Source organism: Triticum urartu, chromosome 4 (genome assembly GCF_003073215.2).
Source record: "Triticum urartu cultivar G1812 chromosome 4, Tu2.1, whole genome shotgun sequence".
Classification (NCBI taxonomy): domain Eukaryota; kingdom Viridiplantae; phylum Streptophyta; class Magnoliopsida; order Poales; family Poaceae; genus Triticum; species Triticum urartu.
In genome coordinates, this window is record NC_053025.1 from 186,832,615 (window position 1) to 186,843,356 (window position 10,742).

General features: G+C 41.2%; 1 pseudogene; it reads left to right on the forward strand.

Annotated features, from left to right (window-relative positions):
• Positions 1 to 5,997, forward strand: part of LOC125554680 — a 44,083-nt pseudogene extending 38,086 nt beyond the window's left edge.
• Positions 5,998 to 10,742: the final 4,745 nt, after the last annotated feature.

The window sequence follows — 10,742 nt, forward strand, 5'->3', positions numbered from 1 at the left end:
TGGCGTACCACAGAACGGAGGAAACGGCCTTGTGTTCGATCGGCCAAGGTCGAAACGGGATCCTGTTCGTTGGGAGGGGTCTGGTGTACCGCAAAATGGAGGAAACGGACTTCTCTTGGACCTCCTACAGTCGAAATGGGGTCCTGTTGATCGGGAGGGGTGTGGCGTAGAACAAAACGGAGGAAACGGACTTGTGTTGGAGCGCTACAGTCGAAACGGGGGTCCTGTTCATTGGGAGGGGTGTGGCGTACCGCAAAACGGGACTCCATGTGATACTATTCATATCCACCATCGACCTCCTCCGGCCTCCACGGGCTACTGTTCATCCACCGTCGACCTCCTCTAGCCTCCACCTGCGACTGTTCATCCAGCCTCCACCGCTCCTCCATCGGCTACTGCTCAACTAGCCCTCTCCACGGGGTCCTGTTGAACCACCCCTCCATGGGCTGCTGTTCATCCAGCCCTCCACCGGCTACTGTTCAACCAACCCTCCACGGGGTCCTGTTCATCCAGCCCTCCATGGGGTCCTATTCATCCACAGCAGCCGGCACGATCGATCGGGGTCCTGTTCATCCAGTGGCAACACCACGAGGTCCTGTTCATCCAACCCCCCACCGGGAACTATTCATCCAACCCCCCCAACAACGCTAACTATTAATCCAGAGGCAGCATTGATCGACTTCAGTTAGCACCAGTAGCGAAGGAATCGCTTGATCGGGTTCAGTTAACAGCCATCGATCGATCGCTCGGGTTCAGTAACGCGTATCCTGTAGAGCAATCGCTCGGGTTCAGTAGGCGAATGCCTCGCTCGGGTTCAGTTAGAGCCCAACGCCTCGCACCCATGCACATACGTGTACGAGAGAAACACACATCGCTCGGCCCCCGACCACCCAACATAACCGGGAACTCCCCGATATTTTCCTCGCCCTCGCTTCTACCACGGTTTTTTCCATCATGGACGACCCAAAGAATGTCATGCAGTTGCGTCTCCGGCTCGCCTAGGACGAAAATCCCATTTTCTGTCATGATTTTTTGTCATAGAAGTAGGATTCCACCACATCTATGATGATACCAAGTTTTGTCACAATTATCGTCATAGAACTGTCATAAGCATGACATATTTTTTTCATTCGGCCCAAAATGTCATGGACGTGTCTTTTTTTGTAGTGCTCAACAACGATAACATAATTGGATCATATAACAATCCCTAGACATGCAACAAGGAGTCACTCCGAAGTCACTAATAGCGGAGAACAAACGAAGAGATTATTGTAGGGTACGAAACCACCTCAAAGTTTTCTTTCTGATTGATCTATTGGGCTATTCCTATAAGTGTCACAAACAGCACTAGAGTTCGTACTAAAATAACACCTTAAGATACAAATCAACCAACACCCTAATGTCACCTAGATACTCCAGTGTCACCTCAAGTATCCGCGGGTTTGATTATATGATATGCATCACACAATATCAGATTCATCTATTCAAACCAACACAAGGAACTTCAACGAGTGCCCCAAAGTTTCTACCAGAGAGTCAAGACGAAAACGTGTGCCAACCCCTATGCATAAGTTCACATGGTCACAGAACCCGCAAGTTGATCACCAAAACATACATCAAGTAGATCATGTGAGTATCCCATTGCCACCACCAATAAGGACATGCAAGACATACATCAAGTGTTCTCAAATCCTTAAATACTCAATCGAATAAGATAACTTCAAAGGAAAAACTCAATCCATTACAAGAAGGTAGAGGGGGAGAAACATCATAAGATCCAACTATAATAGCAAAGCTCGCGGTACATCAAGATCGTGCCAAATCAACAACACGAGAGAGGGAGAGAGAGATCAAACACATAGCTACTGGTACATACCCTCACCCCCAAGGGTGAACTACTCCATCCTCGTCACGGAGAGCGCTGGGATGATGAAGATGACCACTGGTGATGATTTCCCCCTCCGGCAGGGTGCTGGAACAGGGTCCCGATTGGTTTTTGGTGGCTACAGAGGCTTGCGGCGGCGGAACTCCTGATCCAAGTTCTGTTCTGGAGGTTTGGGGATATATAATAGGTGTTGGCGTCGAGAACAAGTCATGGGAGTCCATGAGGGGCCCACAAGGTTGGAGGGCGCGCCCTAGGGGGGTGGGGCGCCCTCCACCCTTGTGGTGGCCTTGGGACTCCTCTGGTGCATCTCCGGTACTCCGTGGGCTTCTTTTGGTCCAAAAATAGTCGTCCTAATGTTTCAGGTCAGTTGGACTCCGTTTGATATTCCTTTCCCGCGGAACTCAAAAACAAGGATAAACTGAAACTAGCACTGGCACTGGGCTCTAGGTTTATAGGTTAGTCCAAAAAATCATATAAATAGCATATAAATGCATATAAAACATCCAAGATAGATAATATAATAGCATGGAACAATAAAAAATTATAGATACGTTGGAGACGTATCAAGCATCCCCAAGCTTAATTTCCTGCTAGTCCTCGAGTAGGTAAATGAAAAAAAAGAATTTTTGATATGGAATGCTACCTAACATATTTATCCATGTAGTTTTTCTTTGTTGTGGCATGAATGTTCAGATCCATAAGATTCAAAACAAAAGTTTAATATTGACATAAAAACAATAATACTTCAATCATACTAACAAGGCAATTATGTCTTTTCAATATAACATGGTCGAAGAAAGCTTATCCCTACAAAATCATATAGTCTGGCTATGCTCCATCTTCATCACACAAAATATTCAAATCATGCACAACCCCGATGACAAGCCAGATAATTGTTTCATACTTTTGGTGTTCTCAAACTTTTTCAACTTTCACAAAATACATGAGCGTGAGCCATGGACATAGCACTATAGGTGGAATAAAATATGGTGGTTGTGGAGAAGACAAAGAGAGGGAGATAGTCTCACATCAACTAGGCATATTAATGGGCTATGGAGATGCCCATCAATATATATCAATGTGAGTGAGTAGGGATTGCCATGCAACGATGCACTAGAGCTATAAGTATATGAAAGCTCAAAAAGAAACTAAGTGGGTGTGCATCCAACTTGCTTGCTCATGAAGACCTAGGGCAATTTGAGGAAGCCCATCATTGGAATATACAAGCCAAGTTCTATAATAAAAAATTCCCACTAGTATATGAAAGTGACAACATAGGAGAGACTCTATCATGAAGATCATGGTGCTACTTTGAAGCACAAATGTGGTAAAATGAAAGTAGCATTGCCCCTTCTCTCTTTTCTCTCTCTTCGTTTTTGTTTTTGTTTTTTTGGGCCTTCTTTTTTATTTGGCCTTTCTCTTTTTTTCCTCACATGGGACAATGATCTAATAAAGAATATCATCACACTTTTATTTACTTACAACTCAAGAATTACAACTCGATAGTAGAACAAAATATGACTCTACATGAATGTCTCCGGCAGTGTACCGGGATGTGCAATGAATCAAGAGCGACATGTATGAAAGAATTATGGATGGTGGCTTTGCGACAAATACGATGTCAACTACATGATCATGCAAAGCAATATGACAATGATGGAACGTGTCATAATGAATGGAACCGTGGAAAGTTGCATGGCAATATATCTCGGAATGGCTATGGAAATGCCATAATAGGTAGGTATAGTTGCTGTTTTGAGGAAGGTATATGGTGGGTGTATGGCACCGGTGAATGTTGCACGGTACTAGAGAGGCTAGCAATGGTGGAAGGGTGAGAGTGCGCATAATCCCTGGACTCAACATTAGTCATAAAGAACTCACATAGTTATTGAAAAAATCTATTAGTCATCGAAAGAAAGTACTACACGCATGGTCCTAGGGGGATAGATTGGTAGGAAAAGACCATCGCTCGTCCCCGACCGCCACTCATAAGGAAGACAATCAAAAAATATCTCATGCTCCAACTTCGTTACATAACGGTTCACCATACATGCATGCTACGGGACTAACAAACCTTAACACGAGTATTTCTCAAATTCACAAGTACTTACTAGCATGACTTTAATATCACCATCTTCATATCTCAAAACAATCGTAAGGAATCAAACTTCTCATAGTATTCGATGCACTTTATATGAAAGTTTTCATTATATCCCTCTTGGATGCCTATCATATTAGGACTAAATTCATAACCAAAGAAAATTACCATGCTATTTAGAGACTCTCAAAATAACATAAGTGAAGCATGAGAGTTCAATAATTTTAACAAAATAAAACTACCACCGTGCTCTAAGTGATGCAACTAGAGCAAATGACAAACTACTCCAAAAGATATAAGTGAAGATCAATAAGTAGTTGAATAATTATGTAACTATGTGAAGACTCCTTGTCATAAATAAAATTTCAAATCTTAAGAACTTTATTCCAACAGCAAGCAAAACAAAATAAAATGACATTGCAAGGATAGCACATATCATGTGAAGAAGCAAAAAAAACTTAGGCTCAACCAAAACTGACTGATAGTTGTTGAAGAAGAAAGGTGGGATGCCTACGGGGGCATCCCCAAGCTTAGATGCTTGAGATTTCTTGGAATATTAACTAGGGATGCCTTGGGAATCCCCAAGCTTGAGCTTTTGTGTCTCCTTAATTTTTTTCATATCGGGGTTTCCCTAAATCTTAAAAGTTCATCCACACAAAACTCAACAAGAAATCGGGAGATAAGTTAGTATAAATCCATGCAAAACCTTATCATTCTCCACAGTAGAAAATGACTAAAAATATAATTTTATATTGCATACTAAATGCCTCTGCCTATATAACACTGATATCCTCAAATACAATCATTAAACAAGCAAACATATGCAAACAATGCAAACATAACAACAATCTGTGAAAACATGACAGTCTGTAAAGAATGCAGGAGGAATCATACTTCCTTAACTCCAAAAATTATGAGAACCTACCACACTCTAAAAAAATTGTTGTTACTACTTGTGTAAAAATATCAAGATTTTATCATGTTCTGACTATTCACAAATATTCAAGACATAACAACAAACTTTCTGTTTTTAAAACAACAACATATGGACTTGTAAAATAAGCATGGTAAAGGCAATACTTGTCTTCATTATTGAAATAAAAGATGCAAAACTGTAACATCCCAAAATTCTAAATTTTGGAATGTTATATTAAATAATTAATTATGATTGTTTCTTTGTTTGTTTTTTGTGGGATTGATTGTGTGAAATTGGAACTTTTGAAAGTTGCATGATAGGGAATAAAAGGACTTCCCCAAAACTTTCCATCTTGCATTTTGATCTCTATGAATTCAAATTCATTTCATCACAAAACCCTAGAGTGAAGATAATATGACTTCTTCCATTTAAAGAAATGAAAATGGGTTTGAAAATGATTTGAATTCCATTGAGAATATGTCGAATTTAGAAACTTTAAGCAACTCAACGAGTTCATGAGGGGAGATAAAATGACTTCTTCAAATTCGAAGAAAGAGAGTTGGATCTTTCAAAGGAATAATTTGAAAGTAACTTTGAAGTTATTTGACTTTCCAAATTTCAAATCATCTTGGGAGTTATTTAGTATTTTCAAATTATTTTTCTCCTAAAATAAATAAATGGAAATAAGGGTAAAATGATTCCCTTCAATAGAAAATTCGGCGAAAATATATTTGAAATCATTTTGCAATTTTCATTTTTTTCATTAGTGTTAGGTCCGCCAGAGCGCCACCCTGTCGCATGTCGTCGTTGTTGCGCTGTAAGCAGCCGTTCGCCCGTTCATTTTCTTCATTAGTGTTAGGTCCGCTAGAGCGCCACCCGATGTGTTGCGCCCTCACCGGAGCTCCGGACGCCGCCGCGTCCCTCCGCTTGTCGCCGGCCACCCTGCCGCCCGCCAACCTCACCAGCACGCCTCCCACGCTGCACCTGACCTCCCAGACCCTTTCGCCGCCGCTGAGGACCGCCGGAGCCGCCGTCACGTCCGCCGCCCATGCAGACGTCCCCTGTCGTCGTCCTCGTCACACTGTAAGCAGCCGTTGAACGTTTGCCGCGTTAGCTGTTTTGCTTACATAGCGAACGTTTGCCGAATAGCTTCCGCGGTGAATGCTGCTCGGCCAGTAGGAATCTGCCACGTGGTCGAGGACATGTTTGCAGTTTTAGTTTATTTTTTGTTTAACCATCTAGTCCCTGAAATTGTAGATTGGTCCCTGAACTTTAGTTAGCCACAACTTTTTAACCGTAACTCCAAATTTGATAAAACCAGCGGCAAATTCTTCTTCATGATTAGATCTATCCAGTGGTGTAATTTTTGTAAAATTTTGTCAGATTCAAATTTGAAAGTATTTAGATTTGAATTCAAACTTCGAATGGCCATATCTACTAAACCGTAGCTCAGTTTGAGTTGATTCTTTTTGCACTTTGTCACCATAGCGAAACCCTAGAGTTTGTCCATTAATGTTTTTACTAGTATGCTTTGTATGCAGGATTGGTCAGATCACAAATTTTGAATCCCATGTCATATGTTGTTTTGCACTTAGAATAATTTTGTGATGGCTGACTGTGTTTGATTTTCAATTGGTTTTTCTGAGTCTTTTCATGTTGCATTTTATTCCGTTCTCTGAAATGATTGCTTATGTATGTTATTTTACTTTGACGATAGACTGTCCGGAGTGTGAAGCCGAGTACTATCGATCTCTAGAATTCAACTACCAGTATCAAGGCAAGATCACATTTGACCATTCTTCTAATTACCTATGTTTTATTTATGCACTTAGTCCTTTTGTGGTAGGATTCCATGGTAGGATTTATTGTTGCCAGATGGCTATGCCGTTACCTAGTAGTTCATTTGAGATAGGTCTGATCTATACATCCTTGTCACCACCGTGTAAGTTTATTTTTGCCTCGCTAAATGTAGACGTGGTTTGGCAAGCGAACATGGTGAGGCATGAGTGACAAAGTAGTAATCAGGACAAACACTTGTAAATGAACTATCTTGGCGGTATTTGGTTTGAATGGTGGCGAAGTACAGTGGGAGCATGCATGGTTAATCCATGGTGGTGCACCACTAGTGGTCGGTCGCCCAGGCTCAAAGGGATCAAACGTATTTTCATGGCTAGAAGCTTACGTGTGCAGCCACAAACCAATATGGGTCTGGCTTAGTTGAGTAGTTAGTGTGACCTCTTCCGAGATAGGCTAGCAGATGTAGAATGAGTAGGTGTACCGGCCTATCCATGGGTTAAGAGGAAATACTTTCGAAAGACTATGTCTTGGTTATCCTGTTCTCAAACGCCAGGCAGTGCGAGAACTTCAAGGGAGGCAATCGAGTCTTGTGGGCAAAAGTACGCAAACCTCTGCAGAGTGTTAAACCTAATTGATTAGCCGTGTCCCTTACGGACAACTTGAGCATCTAGTAGTGGAAATGCTGGGAGATCTCATCACCCTTAATTAAACAATTGGGTTTTAAATGAAACTTTGGTAATAGATTGAGTTGAGTTTGCCAACTCATCCTATGCTATTTTGTAGTAGTAGAATATCTTATTCTAGGGAAAAACTAGCTTTATGCAAAAAACTAAACTTAGAGCTTTCTACTAGCCAAATTTCATATACACATAGGTTCATTATTCTTATGATGTGACTTGCCAGTACATTCAGTGTACTGACGTACAGGGCTGCAACGTCTTATGTTGCAGGAATTTCTACGACGAGTAAGAGTTACGTTGTAGGGTTACGGTCTACACTCAACTTGTCGTTGGCGTTGATGGGACTCCACACACGTTTGATTGTTTCCGCTGAGACTTATGAGGTATATATCAGTTTTGCATTATTTATACATGTGATTGCACTTTGGTATATACATTGATGTACTGTGTGTGCCAGCATACCAATCCAGGGATGGCACAGTTACACAGAGGCTTGACTGTTTGAGGTTGGGTCACTACAGAGATGGTATCATAGCACATGTTGACTGTAGGACCTGACCCTAAAAACTGGAAATCCCTCAGGAAAGGATTTCTCTAAAACTTAATTTTCAAAAAGATCTTTTACCTCTCTTCTTTTCTGAGCTTTATCAAATATTCCCTTTTTAGTTAGACAATACCCCATTCCCTTTGGACCACACGGAGGATCAACTGATGAGACCACTCCGAGAAGGGCAAGATATTGGACAACTGAGGACCACTTCAGAGTAAAGAGGACTTCATCATACAACAACAGTCGAAGACTCGAAGAATCTGAAGACATTAAAGAATTCCAAGATTTATATGACCCTTAGAAGACCAAACCCATGTTATATACTTATGTTAGATGTGATGATTTGTGAGCTGTCATTGTTTGTGTTTTCCAGCAGCCACAAAATGAAACCTATTTTGAAAACTACTTTGTTGTATTGTGTATATCTCCTTCCATCCCTCTTATCTCATTGCCAAAACCCTTGGACCTCATAGATGATGAATGCAGATGGACTTATATTCTCTGGACCGATCACTCAGTTGGAGGTAGAGATATGGATTCAAAACATGGAGAATCACTTTAGGAGAAAGTTGGTTTCAAGGAAGTATGAGGTTCAATATGCTCTTCAGTACTTTACAAAAAGTGCGGCAACCTGGTGGAAAATGCATCAGGCCATACAAGTATGTAATGGAGCACAAACTTGGGAGGAATTGAAGAAGACTCTATTGGGATCCCGTCTTATCCGGAAGCATGGTATTAAACCGATGAAGGAACCTTGTGACTGCAAGATATGCGGAGAAATAGGACACACCCATGAAGAACACAAGGATGAATGCCCTCATTGTTAAGGAAATCACCCAGCGGAAGAATGCCCAACTAGGTAGGTTACTTGTTTCTTGTGCGAAGGAGCTACACACTACCCTACCTAGTGTCATATTTACCCCAAGGTACAAGAAATTACCAAGGAGTAGAAGGAAGGAATGAAAGAAGCCCTGAGGGAAAGTTTAAAAGAACATGTGATGAAGAAAGATGTTGACGACCCTGATGGAGAAAGCCTAAACAGATTTTACTACAATGCTTGCTATTCATGTGGAGAAGAAGGACATTTTTCACTGTATTTCACGAAGCAAAGCCAAGAGTATCTGGGAGACTTCCCAACAGAATAAGTGGAGTTTGATCCACAATACATAGAAGAATTGATCGGAACAAAGAAGTCGAGGAAGAGAAAGAGCATGAATCCCCTTAACAACCCAGTTTTTGCAAAGAAGGACCAACGTCATATCACATGTTTCAAGTGCAAGCATAGTGGTCATTATGCTAGAAAATGCCCAGAAAGGAAGCCAATAACCCAAGGAGCCAAGATAACCACCAGGAAGCCCCTGGATTTGTCTGACGTCATTTGTTTACACTTCAAGGAAGTAGGACATTTTGCCAGGAAATGTTCAGACCCGAGGAAAGCTTGAGCTGAGTAGTTGAGATCTTGATATTGGAATAAAGCATGTAATAAATGTGGAACATACTTTTATTTTCATTGAGGATGTTGAGTTGAGTTATGAAATGGGAATTGTAATAGTTCGTGAAGCAATATAAGTTGATATTTTTGGAATATCATATGAGGTGTCATGAGTTGTTTGTTGATTGTTAGTGCCTCTCTCACTATGTCACCCAGACTTAAACGTTGAACCCATGGACAAGCTGACCCAAACCTTTCCCAGAAAAACAACCACATTTCACCCAAGGAAATACATACATTATCCTAAGTACCCCTTTTATCTTATACCTGCAGATGACAACCCTTTACGAGTCTTTTCTCAAGGGCCCAGAAATGATCATGACCCTGACTAGTGATCAGGATTACCCAAAAATCCTAAACGACATGATGAAGCATATTCATCTTGAAGGAGATGCAGTCTACAAGGGTTATCCTTTTATGGAGAATGGAGTTGAACTTTGGTATGTGGAGGTACACCTCCACCATGTGAAGGGAGTCTTCCCAAAGACTATGGGGCAATACTTTTTCATTTCTCGAGTACCACGAGCAACATTCTTCGACTATGTTCATGAAGCTGCTATGGAAGCCATACGTCAGATTGGAGAAATACTATAAGCAAGACTCCGTCACACTCAGGAATACCTGAGGGAGGTGCATGCAGAGATGATGGAGATGAAGCTCATGGCCACCATGATGAAGCAAAACATCGATGATTCGAAGGATCAGATCGCACAATTCTAGCGGGACTGAAGCATCTTCAAGTAGGGCAAATGAATAAAGATGGAAGTAATGCTTGACCATACCAAACTATGTGGATGGAAACATTTGTAATAGAGTAATTTTGAAATCTGAGTTTTGAGAAGTGGTTAAGGATGTAATAAAGGATTTGATATGAGTAGAATATGAATTATGGATGAACCAGTGCATTTTTTACGATACTTGTCTGTGTGAACACTTGACCAATGGAAAAGAAAATGTATTCCATAGAGTGGAGTTTGGACAAATGGGTTGGAGTTTGGTTTTAGTTATGATGGTTACCCCAAGAGTGTGAAGGAATGAAGTACTATTGGATTTAAACGAGATGTAATGTTGGAATATGGAACAATAGTAACTCCAAGGATGAGTTAAAGTTAGACAAGTGTTGAAGTGGGCCCATAACCCACAGGACCCAGGATTTGAAAAGGAACAAGCACAACCTTGTTGCAGGAAGAATTCTGGAAGAAGCTATGATTTCATCAGCAGGCGTTTGATAGGAGGTTACGTAAACCCGAGAGTTGTGAAGAAATGATAGAGGTTTTGTTTGGCTTGCAGAACCAATGGATTTACCCGAACCCAGATCGTGGAG